Consider the following 14,963-nt stretch of genomic DNA (forward strand, 5'->3'; position numbering starts at 1 on the left):
CCAAGAAAAAGAAAGAACCAGATTCCAATTTCACTGCTCTGATTTTATGTTGTCATATAATTACTGAACTTCATTTCCTGACTATAAATGGAAAAGCACATTGCAATACATTTTGTGAGCATAATGGCATACCCATGTAATTCAATCTTCACTGTATTTTATACTGTGCATTTAAAAATTTGCATTAGAAAAAAAAAAAACTTGATGGTTGTTAGTTGTTAACACATTTAGGGAATTAAATCACACTTAAAACCAATGTTGAAATATTTGACACAAACATCAAAGGCAAATAATAATAAAGATATCTACTATGTACCCTGTTCTGCATTTCCTTATTGCCTCTTTGGGTAGGAGAGGGAGCACGTACCAATTTATATGCCTCTACTAACAGCAGCTTCTAAGAGATTTGTGCACCTCTGATAAATAATGTTTTGCATGCACCTCATTAAATGTGTGGCAGGTGGAGTGGGTGGCTGGGGAGGCAGAAAAAAAGCCCCTTCTCCATGGTATCAGTTGAGTGTAGTTCCAAGGATGGCTTTGTCTACATTTTGCCCAGAAGAACAGACACTGACCTACTCTGTGCACCCAGACCTTCATCTGCATGCATTTGGGGTCTATGGACTGTGCAAGATAAGGCCAAGAAAGTCTAGCCACCTCTAGACTAAAAAGACAAGTGTGCTGCCTGTGATCTGACAGGCTGTTAAAAAAAAAAATTAGCAATACAGTTAACAGAAGCAAAACATATACTCAGGCAAGAATATTTATTCCTTGATACCCAAGTATATGCAGTTGCCTCCCTCAAACCTTGTGATACCAATTCTTTTATTCACACTATTTCAAAATCCCACTTCATTACTTCCTGCTGTGCAATGGAGGTGCAACCACTACAAGAGGGGCCTGAACCTCTGTCTTACACAGTCTAGTCAGGTAAAACCTAGTTCTTCCCTTTCCAGTTCCCTCATAGTTTTTGGCCTGTTGTCTTCTCTTGTTCTATGTGAATTTATAGGTGTGTTCTTAAGTGGCAAACACATCTCCTTCTTATTTCTGGTATGACTGACATAAAATGATAGAGTCCAAACAAACTTAGCATGAGTGGTTGTCAGTCTTCAATCAAGCCCATGGGAACATACTTTGCATAAATCTATTCACACAATGCCCATAAAATATTAGGTGAAAAGTGTAGGGAAGTAAGAAAGATATCAGTTATCTTAACACAATTTTCATCTTTGTCATGAAAATCAATTATAGCTTTTTTCCTAGATTTGTTACCTGGACCATAATTAGAGCTTTATGAAGGACAAAAGGAAAAAACGAACCATAATGCTTTATGCAGCATAAGCTCTGTGCGGCACTACAGATGACTTTAGGTCTCAGGGATCCATGCAAACACTTTCTCCAAATTTCACAGCCTAACACTTCCAGAAGGATAATTGTCTTTCTGACAAAACACAGTCTCCCTGGTGAAACCAAGATTGCACTTAATGATATTTTTAAAAAACCCGAACCTCACTATTAAAAAAAAAAAAAATCTATTAAACAAGTAATATAGTATTTACTTAAAAGGCAGCTTGAGAAATTGTTTATTTTGCTTATTTTAAAATTTGATACTTTCAAGTTGTGATTCCAATTAGTGTAGGAACTTTGCAATAATAAGATTGTGTAGGAAACAGGGATTTATAACAAATTACTTTCAACTGATAATTGCTATGACTCATTTCTTTTCCCATCCAACGTTTTCACCAGTGTGATCCTGATATCCAAAACCCCAAGAATTAAAGTTTATTTTGTGCATTATGTACATGCAAAACAGGGAAAGTCAACCACAGTGAACCACAATGTGCCAACTACCAAGTTTTGGGAGGAGAGGAAGCAAGGGGCTGTTCTGGACTACTAGATCAAACCAAAGGAAGAGATTGCATGCAGGGGCAGGCTGAAGGACCCACACCAGTAATTATTCATTCTATGCTCACCAGTTGTCAGCAGCTGGCAGCTTCCTGAAGCACAATTACACCTGAAGAGGGACTTCTGACCTGACATCTCCCAACTGAGGTCACACTGCACCTCCTCCAATAGTCTTCAGCTGCTGTGCTTCCCAGCACAAGCACAGGCATGTCCCTCTTCCCACACCCACCTGCAGAAGCCCCAGGTAAGGGCTTTTTAGAGCTCCCTCTCACCCAGGGTGCCTGGGGCACTGATACCTAGCTCCAGATAAGAGGCCACAAATTAGCACCATTGAGACTAGAGCAAGAGTGGGTGGGAATTTCATACCAGCAGATGGACTCTGGACCTCATTTTTGTTGGTATGAGGGGCATGGGGAGTATTGTTTAAAATACGATCCTCACCCTTTCCATGTGAGCCTGCAAAGGGTTCTCTTATTAATTTCCTACATGTAGATCTCTTATGAACCTTTCTCATTTATCACCCTTTCCAGGGGAGCTTTCTTCTAGAGTAATCCTACCTGATAGGCAATTTGGGCAAGAGGAGGAAGCAGGCTTCTTTTAACTCTTTCCAGGTTGCTACAGTGGAAAGAAAAGGGTGCTTGTACCTCCACATGGGTTATGTGGTGTTAAAGTAATTGTATTGGAAAGTGAGCTGGTCTGATGTCTAGTGGTAAAGGGTGCAGAAGGCAGGGGAACCCTTAGTGGGCTGGTGAGGCTGACATTGCAGTAGAGCACTGTGCTTACTTACTCCATTTTTTTAAAGACTGTACAAAATCAAATGAGTAAAAAGAATTGTTGTGAAGTGATTAAAGGGCTGAAGCAAATTCCTCACAGGGAAAGATCTCAAAATATATTTTCATATATTTTGTCAACAGTGAGCCTAAGAATATTGACTATAATGCATAGCTGTCTGCATGTGAAAAGAAAACAAAAAAACCCTGTCGTAATTATCTATGTAATCCAAAACTATAAAAAATTTCAAATGAGAAAGTTCATGTTTTAGCTTCAGGAAACCCACTCATGAAGCAAATTGATGTATTCATTTTTTCAGCAGTTATAATTTGGTATTAATTTTCTTTTCTTTTTCCTTAATTTAAAAACCATTACACCTCTGTGCCATCAATAAAAATTGTTACCCATATTAGAATATTTATTCATTAAACACAGAAAAAATGAGGCAAGTATGTGAGTCTGTTTGCTTGACTATTAATTATGACTTTGGCAGAAACCCGACTTTCAGTATCGTTTTTTAGAAAGGATCATAAGTTTCTAAAGGCCTTTTAGGACTAAGAAGCAGGGGAGGGCTAGAAATAAACTCCTGAGAGGAAATAGAGGCAAAGTCATGTACTTTCTGATTTGGATGCTAATCAATTTATGGGAGATTCATAGAGAGTCTGATATAAAAGTTAATGGGTTTTCTCCATGGCAGATCTCCTTAGAAAGTTCCCTAAATATCCATAGAGAACTTAAATCATCCTTCCAATTGCATTTTAAATTGATGTTCTTCAAATATCTCAGTAGAGAAGGTATTCTGTATTAACTTCTGTAGTTGTGACAATAGTTTTTCAAGCCGTCTACTGCTTTAATCTTTATCAAACCCTGTAAAGAGCCTTCCAGGAAAGTTTAACTATGGTTGAAACTGTGTTATCTTTTGCATAATTTTACATAATTTTACCTTCTTCATGATGTGTTAAGAGGAGCCAGCAGTTCAGCTTATCTCCCTCTGGAGCAGTGTGCTACTCTTTGTAGTAGAGGTGACAGTGGGGTGGCAATGTGCCTCGGCTGAGCAGGTCCATGGGGAGTCCTGGCCTCCTGCACCTCCAGGCTGGGGACACGCTGGATGGAGTGCAGTGCAGATCTCTTCCACAGCACCTGCTGCTGTGTGTCTGTCTTTGGAATGAAGTCATGAGTGTATGGATGTGGCCTGGCTTCTTCTGGGAGATCCCTGGCTCAGAAATGGCTACTGCAAGTGCCCTCTCCTTTCTGACAGCCTGAAAGATCGGTACATAAAGGTCCTTTCCTACCTTCCCATGAGATTTTCTGTGGTACATTGTAGGGAGCATAAGAAATTTAATGCAAAGTTCAACGAGCATGTTTTTGGGTGTCTTAGCTCCTCCCTGACTTCTGAATCCAACAAACTGCAGCCAAGTGAATGTAGTGGCCAGAGAGCGTGGCTGTCATCTCAGCAAGACAGCTTTTGTTCCCAGCAAGGAATGCCTTGGGCACCAACTCTATCGATGTTCATCTTGGCATGGTGTGCTTCTGGGAACTGCCAGAGAGACAGAAGTAAAACCACTGGAAGCCTCTGTGCCACCCCAGGCACGTCCTGCTTTTCTGTGTTCTGTTTGGCCAACAACCTGGCTCATAACCTGTTGTTTTGGAATTAAATACTGAAATGGTATCTAAAGGAAATAACAGCTGAGCTCTGGCTCCTGGGGGCTTTTTGCCTAGGTAGGGGATGGCTTTAAACAGCTCTTGAGAAAATGACAATAGGGAAGGTGGAAGCATATGTACAATGTTATTAAAACCTAAAAGAGAGCAGTGGTGGAATGGCAGAGGAAAGCATCCATAAAACCTGGGTTTTTGTTACATCTTTGTCTGTGTTCCTGTATTAGATAAAACTTCAGAAATAATATTGTCCATTCAGTTCAAAAATTCATGCCTCAGTATGCCCCAATAGCTTCCTGGAGCAGTGCAACCCGCCAGCTAATGAAAGTCTGCTTAAAGAAGCATCAAATTAAAAAACAACATTTTTGGAATGAGGATGCAAGAAGGCAGGGGCATGACCCCACTGCAGGTTCACAAGAGCTACAGGCTGACATTTTAATCTTGAAGCTATAACTAAACAACTGTAGATGCCTTTAGCAGGAGATGACTAAGACAGTTTTGGCATTAGGTTCTTTAACAGACAACCTGGTGGCTGAAGGAAAGGCCCTCTCAGCACCAGCTCTGAACAAACACTTGCATCTTGCTCAGTCTTTTTTCTTTTATTTTCTTCTTTTATTGAAGAGGGCAGGAGATGCTTTTACCTCCATGCTTCTCTGCCCTGTGGTTACCATCGTCTCCATCGACCAAGTTGTGACAGGAGAGTAAAACTGATTAATGAAGCAAATTCTCCCTTCTTACCTCACATTGAAGTTCTGGATGTAGGCATGTTTCCATAGTAACAATAATGCCCTCAGAAGAATTTGTTGGTTTATCTCCTGGTAATAGTTCTTTGGAGCCTTACAATGTTTGGGATTTAATACATCTTTCTTCTCCATAGAAAGCAGATTATTTCTTCATTTATAAAGAACAACCAAAATTAAAAAACATACTGACTGACATTTAATATTACTAAAATAGGATATTTTTATATATTTATAATGACAACAAACACCCCAAACCAGCCCTTCCCCACCCCAAAATAACTAAGAATGGGAGGAATATCTGTGAAATATGCTGAAAAGGATGGATGAAGTGGTCTTTTCATTTGGTAGAGCAGGGCAACATCTCATGACAATAAAGAAGGCAAAGGTGTTTTTTCTAAAACACAATCATTTCAGTTCATAATTAAACCATTCTATACACTCCAGAATACCATGTAGTATCTTTTTCATAGGATGCAGGTTTTTAGAAACACTTTTCTTGTTTGCAGGTGCCTTTGTACAAATGCTTAGGAGCATGTATTTTTATGCCAATGTGGTAGAAAAAAAGCTTGAATTTCCAGAAACACTTGGACATTTTTTTTGCATATCCCTGACAACAGAAAAATGTCACAATGCAGTTCCTTCATGCTAGATCTTTGCAAGGGGTCCTCTATACTTTCAGAATGGTCAGTGTATTTCAGTCAGTCTTTGCATTATGCTGAAATTAGTTTGTCAAGAACAGGGTCTTTAATTCTTCCCATTATTTTTTCTAAATATGAGCTCCATGCCTTTTCTCCCCATCTAAACAGATCTTTAAGGCAGAATGCATACTGAACCATCTTATTTTCAGGTGAGTTTATGGGTCAGTACAGGTTACCTGCCCAGAATATAGGAGTTTGATTTATGTGACACCCTGTGTCCTTGCAGAGCATGGTCTGGTACACTTCTGGGGTTCTGTAGACTGTCCCTCCTATTCTAAAATATGTTGGAGACTACTGTTCTGGCCTTTATTTGTTTATTTTAAAAACTGTCCCAAATCTGGACATAGTCCTAGGCAACCTGCTCTAGCAAAAGCCTTGTTGAGCCAAAGACTCAACTAGACCAGATCGTCCCCAGAGGTGACTAGATCATCCCCAGAGGTACCTTCCAACCTCAACCATTCTGTGATTGGTGGGGGTTATGTTTTGCCTTGTATTCAACTTTCTGCAGAAGTATTCCCATGCATCTCAAAGCTTTAAGACCAGGCCAAGAGTTCTTTTTACTCAGTCATTTTGTGCAGTGCTGGCCAAGGAGACAGAAGCTTGTCGGATAGTGGGAGGCAAGGAGAGACACACAGAGATATTACACAGGATGTGCAGAAGTCTTTAGGGAAAACACAATTCTCCTCATTACCTGGGAAGAGGTAGCAAATACCCAGCAGGCTGCAAAGTGAGCAGCAGAGCTCTGGCAGATGTGCTGTGTGCTGCTGTGGGATCTCACAGCTGCACTCCAGGTAGCCCCAGGGCTGTTGTGCCTCTTTCTGCTCCAACAGGGATCTGGAGCAGATAGAGCAAACACTGATGTGGCTCATCAGGAGGATTTAGGAGATCTGTCAATAGGATACAGAATCCTCTGATATCCTATATCCTTCTCAAACACCATTAAGCTGCTCTTAGGCTCAATTTTTCAGCATCACATAGATGTTGGTTGATTTATCTGAACAGATACACACATAGATAAACTTACACATTTTTACCAACTTGAAAAACATTGCATAAAACCTATGTATAAGCATTAATGGAATATAATAACCTTTTAAAAGGTCATAGAAACATTTTCACTGTTGCTAATCAGTTGTTTTAAACTTATAACCCTTGAACACAGAGAGAACCTAAACTAAGGCAAAGAAGCAGCTACAAGTACAATATACTCCAGGACTTTTTGTGGTTTGTATTCTGTAAATACTTTCACCTGTGCTCTAACAGTACTATTAATATGGGCAAGTGAAAATTGTCATAATCAGTGTAGAGACTAGTAAACTGGGAAGCAAAACCAAAAAAGTAGTTCTATTCACGGGAGGAACACCTGTGGATATGATAAGCATCTATATCATGTCTCCTACACATGGAGCCAAATAGCTCTGCAGAGGTAATTTTGCAGCCTTAAAGTCTTGGGAATAACTTTAAGAGAATTTGTAACTATTTGTCCTTGCTTTAGGCATTTTTCTCCTCGGAGTTTTCAAGATAATGCTCAGAAACTGACAATCACATTTACATCACCTTACAGAAACTATAATTTCTGTCATGATTTTGCTTATTACTTCCAAATATGCCAAATTCCCTGCATGCTACTTGTCTCTAAACTGGCAATGTGCAAGATTTTAATCTATTTCAATGCACTTTTTGGTATTTGAACCCAGGAGCATGACAACTAAAAACCCTTGAAAACTGGTATGAAGGCTGAAGCCTACATGTCCATATGTTTCTTCACACAGTTTGCTATGTCCTAAGACTTTAGATTTTCCAGCTTCAACATCTTTTGTGTTGGACTCCATAAAATAAGCTAAGCAAATATATTTTATTTCAGCATTTTTTCTGGAATGGAATACATGTGAAAATTTCTCATCTCCTAAAAAGAAGGCACTGTAGATGGCATTTTTCTGTATGTAAGAAACATCTCTATACCTACAGTTCACTTACAATAATAAAATGGATGGATAGGTTCTCAATGACCATTCATAATATGGTGTTCACACAGATATGCATAGACATCCTGGAAAAAAGAGATAAGACTTATTTCTGAGAATTTTTTTTTTTTTTAATTTGAAGACTCTTACGTGCTCTTACTAGGATTCATGAGAGTATTTATTTTTCAATATACATGGTCTCTATGTTACCTGTCAAGCTCTCCTTACTGTCTGAAATAAAACCAGTGCACTCCTAGTGGCTGGACTGTGGTTAGGTCTGCAAACCATGACAAATCCTAATAATACCTGTTAAAATGTCTCTGCACATTTCTGTGGGATGAATCAGAATTGATGTGTGCAGGTAGCATTTTTTAATGCAGTGTCACCCCTTCTGCCTAGACTGAATCCTGGTCACTTCTGCCAGGAGAGTCCTGCTTTTCAGCACTTCTCTTCTACAGGTCCATTTGCAACTTCGTGGAAAGTTATGGGGTTTTTTCCTCAAGATTATTCCAGTTGAGTGTTAGGTCATGCAAATTCCTTGGAAGTGTATCCCAGCTTCTCTCTGAATAGTGAACATCCCAGCTCACTTTCCCCTGAAATTTGTTGGGATACATCTTTGAGTGTAACTTAATATTCATCAGCCTCTGAAGGATCATTAAGCTAAACTATTTTGTCTATTTTAAGGTATTAGAAAGCAAAACATGGGATTTTTAAGCCATGAAACAAGTCAGTTCCAAAGTATATAACCAGCTCAAGAGTTTTGAACTGCAAACATCACATGCAAAAGAAAGGACTATGCTGCCTTTCTGTCAGTGGTGTCATTTTAATACAACTCTTCCTTGTCACAAGATCTTCCATGAAAACAGCCGTTTACTCAAATAGCATTATCTGAGGGAGGATGAAGTTTAAGAGCTGTGATGGAGTGAAGTAAAGAATTTAAAAAGTTGTATTATCAAAACGAGTTTTGTGTGACTCATTCAGTTATTCCATGCCAGTATAAGTCCATACTTTCACCATGTTTTCATTGATTTTCATCACATAAAAATAATGCTTAATATTGAGTTTAATGTGTTTTGTATAAAGACAGAAAGATATTTAAAAGTATAATGGTAATCCACCTGCCTATAGCACAAATTATGATACCTGGATTAATTTTATTGCCTTTCTTCATGGTACTGTGGAGCAGGAACAGGAATTTGGAAACACTGCAGTCTTCCAAGCAAGAAATAGAATAGATGAAACAGATGACTGGCATATCCTAGATGGGAGGTTTTACTTTCTGATTAACACAATTTAATTAACTTTTGGGTTACTTGTGTAGCAGTGGCTGTTCAGTATGGTGAGGGGAGATGTTGCACTTAAAATTGTTATACCAGAGTATAATAGGGAGTTGGAAAGAAAAATGTTTGGAAATCAAGAAGGGAGAGAGTTACTATTCCTCTTGCAGCTTTACCATGTTGGCATTGCTGCACACTCACTTGTGGGTGGTGGCATGTGTTTATAGGCAGTGCTCTGCACAGGACCTTCCTCCTTCAGATCATGGGATGAACCTGCTTGCAGAGTGAACCAAGGCTGCGCAAGTTGCTAAACCAGCTCCTGTGCCTGTTGTAGGCACTGGAAAGTACTCAACAGATGAGTCAGAAAGGATGAGCTCATGGCTCAAGCAGATTAATGCTGCAGAGGATACAGTTTTCCTGTCACTACCTCAGCCTCAGATGACTGTCAAGTGCTACAAGTCACCTACTGTAACAATTTGCACCAATAAGCTAAATTTGATGAGATCCAGGGTTGGATTTGTCCCAGCACTGGGTGTTTGCACACACAACAATGACTGCTCTCAAAAACCCAGGCTAGTCTTGTGACCCAGCTGCTCCTTCCCACTGGAACAGTTAAGAGCAGGTAACAATGAGCAGAGGTCCCCCTGTATTCAGGATTGCCCTCCCACATGTTTCATCAGGCTAATACTGTGAACACAAAACCCATAGAGCTTAATGGTTTAGAGCTCTCTAATGCCACAGAAATATTAATTTCCACTTTGGAGGCACTGGTGTGTGCAGTATGGAGGAGCTGCCATAGTTTCTCACCATTTTGCTTTGCCCCAAAACACTCCAAAGTCTAATCTAGCCTGGAACCAGCAGTAGAATGAAAACCATTCTGCAGATGGTTTTGCAGCATCAGTAGCCTCTGTGCTGCTAAAAAAATATGCATTCAGATATTATTATTTTTGCAAACCAAACACCATCATATGGGAAGCCTTGACATTGTGACAGACCATGAAATTGCAATATTGTGTTGCCTGTGGATGCTTTAACATAGCCTTCATTTAAACGGTACTTTGGGTGGAAATGGAAAGACTGTGCAACAACAGATTGCAGACAGATTTTCAGTCTAGAAAATCTTCAGTGCTCACCTGGCAAACTCATGTCAGACAGAAACTTTTATTCCATGATCCCCTGATCCATACAAAGCTCCATGTCAATCTCCACTGTCTTCAGTGGATGAGGCATGTTTGTATAAACTGTAAGTCAAACTGGCATCTGGATAAAAATAAACTGCATTTGAAGCTTTTTGGCCAGCTTTAACTTGAATACCAAAGAAAGATTATGCCTCTATTTCTAGTACTGCTCTCTCCTAAGTCTTTTTGAGACTGCACATTCTCCAGCTATCCTGAATGCAACCCTTCACATTTCCAAGACTAGCAGATCTTTTAAGACAATGGGAGGCAATGATTTTATTTTAAAGACAAGCAAAGAGAGGAAGATATGAAAGCTGTCTAAAAACTTGGTTTTGCAAGTGGAGTCCACAGTTCCTTACTTATCTCTTTGGACCTAACAATCTAATGTGAGCATTTTCATTCTGCTTTATTTCAGAAAACAATGTTCATTTAAACAAAAAAAAAGAACTGTAAAGACATAAATATTCAGTCTAAGATTATGATACTGACAATTTTATTTTTGTAATAATCACAATAGATTTACGGAACATTTTTGTTGTAGCATAATAGTCCTCTGTTTCAAATCACTGTACTGTTTCAGGCAAGACTCACTTAACTAGTTTACTGCTGATGAAACTAACTTAACTGTCCAAAGGCTAAGCTGCTGAAGAATGGTCTAGCAAAGGGATAGAGCTCTAAAACCCACACACATTGCAGCCTACCACTTGTGAAATACTTATCAGTAATATTAATTCATGGGAAGTGCAGAAATCTGCTTTCACTTCAGTCTGTTCACAAAAGCTAGAAATCATATTATAATTTTAAAGTCAGTTTCAAATGCAAACACTTTAATTCAATAAACACTTTAAAAGGAAAAAGTTGTTTCTCCTATAGCTACATGATTCTTGAAGAATATTTTATGTATAGTATTAACAGAAATCTTTACACACATTTGGCTAACTGTCAATATTTTTTTTTTTTTTGAATATGTGAATTCACCAGGCAATCAGTTCTTTTCTGTTGCTAACAATTAGTGTTCCTGGAAATTAAGGTATTATATAAGGTTTTGTTTGTTTTTTTGTTTGTTTGTTTTCTTTTTTTGGTTGTTTTTTTTTTTTTAAATTTCAAGGTCATACAGTACCTTGGTTGTCCATTCACTGTATATTTGATAACCTTAAGAGAAAAGATCTGCAGTATAACCAAAGTTCTCACTGTAGCAAGTTGTACTTCTCTGAATGTCCAGGTATCACCAGCCTGTCTGGACTACCCCACATTTGTGGAGGGTGACCTCCCATGTTACCTACATTGCAAGAGAAAGTAACATAATTTTGGGCCCTACTGCAGCAAATTTATGCCCAAGACTGGACACTGCAACTCTAATTATCACTAAAGGAGAGAGAATTTTCCAGATGCATCTGTTCCATTACAAGCACACCTGGGATTTGATTGTACCAAATACAGAGTGCCCATAGCTAACAGTTTGTAGCTGTTTAGGACTGGCAAGCAAAGGATCATAGTCACTGCAAAGAGAGTATTCACGTGGATGGCTACTGCAGTGAAGCCATGGCAAGCTCTGAAAGGAGTGTGAGAAAAGTTATTTTGACTTATGTGGAGGTGCTAGCCAAATAAACCCCAGAACACTCCAGAAAACATGCAACCAGCAAGAAGGCAACAACCAACATAACACTGCATATTTGCACTGTGAAATATCACTGCAACTCACTGCAATAGAGATGCCAGCCAAAGCAGAACAGCACTCACTGCATTTTCGGCTCAGGCAACAACTGCAGCTTAACATTTACCAGAGAAACCCTAGGCCTGAGGCAAAGCTAAAGCACTGAGGTGTCATTTTGCCATGTACTGATAGGGAAGCTAGGCTTGCAGGAGGTTTTGGTCAAGTCTGTGCTGAGTAGTGAGGTCAGTCACTAGGTTTTTAATTGCTTCCTCACCTGCAGTTCAGGGTCCTGAAGCACAAGATACAAAGTGAGATTTCACAGGGTTTCCTAGCAGGCAGAATTCGCTCTGCTGGTTAGGTTTCTCTACAGGACATCACAGTTATTTTGAACTGGTTTGTGTTGGTTTGAGCTCTTCTGCAAAACTTCAAGATTCTTCAAGACTCAGGATTCAGGTGGGCTTAGATTAATACATTTTGCTCTCTCACAGGTGTATATAGCTGCTCATGCTAGAGGCAAGAGTAGGACAAAGGAGGCTGAAGATGTGAAATATAGCAGGCAATGACTGCATCTGGTGGAGATTAGAGCCTATTTGTGCAGAAACACTATCTGAACAGCATTTATTTGTGCACTATGGGTGTTAATACAACTCAGAGCCATCTTCACAAGCTGCATGAAAGTCTTTGTAGAAACTCTTAGGAAGCTTCTTATTCGCTCAAAGCAATTCCCATTGGTTTCTATAGGAGATCCAAAGTGATATCATGGGAGGTCATAGGCCCATTAAAATTTACAAATGATAACTGTAGCTTCCCAATAGTGAAACACTTTTACAGAGATGCCCAGTAGATTTAGACAAAATTCAGTGTATTGAAACCTAATCAGAAATCACAGTGAGTGAGAATAGTCACCATTTTAAAAACAATTGCAGCTTTCATGAGTTAGGTGCAATTTCAGGGCAATCACGTCAATTCTGCAGATAATCATTCTGCAAGATTTGAGTATAAATTGTATGATAACAGAGAGAAAAAGCAATTCTTTTTGAGTTCACATGGTCGCAAGTGAAAGACAGAAGAAACATTAGGGAGTCACTTTTAACAGAAGTACAGATAGCAGATGTTTAATTAGCCTCAGACCATACATATCTGACTGAAAATGAGTCAAACATAGGTAACACTTCCACAAGAGACTAGGCTGATAATCTGTACTTTCAGAAAATATGTAGATAAATCATCCTGGCCACAAATAATCACAAACTGACTGCTGCAGGCCTACATAGAGGATAACTTTAGGCATGAAACAAATTATACATTCAGTAAGGCTGTAGTTTGTGTATGATAGACTTTGCCCATCAGAGTTGTGCAATTTACATTTAATGAAAACAACCTACAGTAAGTTTCTGGGTTGCTTGGATTTATTTCCCATCCATCTGACTAAGATGAAGACATGGCATTTTTAGGATCTCTACTAGTATATTTGGGGAGCAATTTTGTAGAGCTATATTAACAGGTATAGGTTTTAAAGTTGCTTGACTTCTTGTGCCAAGAAGAGAGAAAAGACAGTGATGGGTTGATCATTGGAAAGATGGTGGAGCCAGGGAGAGTTAAATGTATATAAGCAATCCCATTTCCATACAAATGAGACACCAGTTAGGGAACACACTTGCATTTCTTCTTTATCCAATTGTTACAGACTCTACCAGCATGTCTCTGGAGATTTCTCCTCAGCTATCAGCCTGCAGGAGAATAAACAAACCCAGATTTTTGACTGTATGTCATTTGTTTGAGTACACAGCTCCAAAAGAGACTGTCAACAAATGCTCTTTATGACTCAAACAGATTTCTGAAAAGGCTACTTGATGAAGCTTACAAGTTTTCGTGTGCCTGGCCATACTAAGGTCTCTCCTGGCCTCCAATGCTTCTTATGAATCCCTGAAATGCAGTTTTGAAGGTATAGGGAAACACTTCAGCCAGAAGAATGACAGCTTTGCTTAGTCCAGAAATAAATCTGATTTATGGTGGAACAAGACAAAGAATTAAAGGACGGTCTTTGGATACTCTGCTTTAAGGTGGAGACAAATTATTTTTATACTTGGATGCTCCTGTTTACATTATACCTGATGTTATTAGTTTAACAAGTTAATATTTATTTGAACAATCATGAGATAAGCAGAGGATTTCAGAATTCCTTCACATCTATATTAGTATATTACAGGCTAAGTTGCAAAAGTTCTCTGACTTCCAGTTTGTCAGGAAATAGAGATGTGATAGCTTATCACACTTACCACCAAAAATTTCATTTCATTTTTTTTCACTTTTCTCCCTAAGTATTCAAATCCTTTCTCATTCACACACCTGTGATCAAGTTACCGCTTAACTTTTAACTGCAATAAGCAAATAGATTAAATTTTGTATCATTTTCCTGATGTTTAATTTTTTTTCTTGAACTCTAGAGCAAAGCACAGTACAAAAGAGTATTAGCCCTAGAGCAGGCTGTTTTATTCCTGCAGCAGTGGTATTGTTAACCTATACAGAAAGAGTATATCCTTTCTGCTCATGTGGTGTTTCTCTGCTTATACATCCTTTGGTTGAGAACCAAGTAGTTTCTTTACTTTCAGAAACTGGTATTTGAAGAGTGCTATAATGCACATCAGAGCAGTGTACTGTGTGATTCCACTTCCCTCAGGAGACAAAATACAAATTCATTAATTAATCAATCAGATTTAAATCCCTCTCTTTGTCTTTATTATTCATTGATCATAGACTGTTGTTCTTGTTTTTAACAATTAAATATTATTTACAGAATATGAAACAGGTCCATAACAGTACCAGTCAGTTTAATATCTTGATTAAATACTCTGTTCATGCTTCTATTATGCAAATGTCTTTAGATTCTAAATAAGTAAAATATAGTAAAATTAGAAAGTAAAAAATAAAAACAACATATATATTTATATATATATGTAATATATGTGTGTTAATAGGTATATCAGTAAGTTAAATAAGTACTTGTAGGTATAACAATTCTAAAACACTTTAACATTTTATAGTTTATTTAAACACAATATTTAAATATCAAAAGAATTATTTTTAAAATACTTATTAATACAGGGGGTTTTGTGACAT

This window comes from Taeniopygia guttata, chromosome 3, assembly GCF_048771995.1.
Source record: "Taeniopygia guttata chromosome 3, bTaeGut7.mat, whole genome shotgun sequence".
In the NCBI taxonomy this organism is placed as follows: domain Eukaryota; kingdom Metazoa; phylum Chordata; class Aves; order Passeriformes; family Estrildidae; genus Taeniopygia; species Taeniopygia guttata.